This window comes from Acomys russatus, chromosome 1 (assembly GCF_903995435.1).
Source record: "Acomys russatus chromosome 1, mAcoRus1.1, whole genome shotgun sequence".
NCBI classification, from domain to species: domain Eukaryota; kingdom Metazoa; phylum Chordata; class Mammalia; order Rodentia; family Muridae; genus Acomys; species Acomys russatus.
This window is the reverse complement of record NC_067137.1, coordinates 20,599,576-20,600,538: the sequence shown is the minus strand read 5'-3', so window position 1 is coordinate 20,600,538 and position 963 is coordinate 20,599,576. Positions and strand designations below refer to the sequence as shown.

The 963-nt window shown below is 44.5% G+C and overlaps 1 pseudogene; it reads left to right on the top strand.

Annotated features, from left to right (window-relative positions):
• The first annotated feature begins 233 nt into the window (after positions 1–233).
• Positions 234–499, top strand: LOC127196691 (40S ribosomal protein S17-like; annotated as a pseudogene).
• Positions 500–963: the final 464 nt, after the last annotated feature.

Sequence of the window (963 nt, the reverse complement as noted above, 5' to 3'; positions counted from 1 at the left end):
TACCTATGCATGCTGGTGCTGGCCTATAATCTCAGTTCAGGAGACTGAGGCAGAAAGATCATGAATTTTAGGGAATCCTGGGCTACATAGTCCGGCAAGACTCTCTTTCAAAAGAAAAAAAAGGAAAGGAGTATATGAGAGGGCTTACCTCGCCATATTCTAACCAGTTTTGATTAAACCCCTTTTGTTTAACACCTCAAGTGAGGTTTCCTCTTTTACCGAGACCCGCCAACATGGGCCGCATTCACACCAAGACTGTGAAGAAGGCGGCCTGGGTCATCAACAAGAAGTACTACACGCATCTGGGTGTCTGGGTAATGACTTCCACAAGTGCATGTGCGAGGAGATCGCCATTATCCCCAGCAAGAAACTCCGCAACAAGATAGCTGGCTGTGTCACGCATATGAGGAACCGGATTCGGAGAGGACCTGTGAGAGGTATCTCTGTCAAGTTGCAGGAAGAAGAGAGGGAGAGGCTTTGTATGCATTACGTGTCTTAGAAAGTCATTGGCGGAATTAAGTGAGATAACGCATAGAAAGCCTTTCATGTAGAACAACTGCCCCATGTAAGTTCTAGGGAACTGTCGTCTCTAGACTATTGGACCCTTGTCTTTGAAAGTCTATAACCAGGTGAGATGTTCCTCCTCAGCTCGCATCAGGCCAAATGGTGATGGAGCCTGCTCTTAAGCCTGGTCTGTCTGAAAGCCAAGTACTAGTCATAGCACATTGGATCTGGAAGAGCTCGTTATTGAGAGAGCTGTATATACAAATACATATACACATACATGTATATATGTACATATATACACTATATGTACTATCTAGCTATGACTCAGTGTGTGATCAACATGAGTTTGAACATAGGAGTTCTGTCTGCAGGGTTTGCGCTCATGTTTTAAGACAGAGAGTTTATCATTATTGTTATTGATTTGGGGGGAGTCCAATAGATCAGGGGACTGTTGCC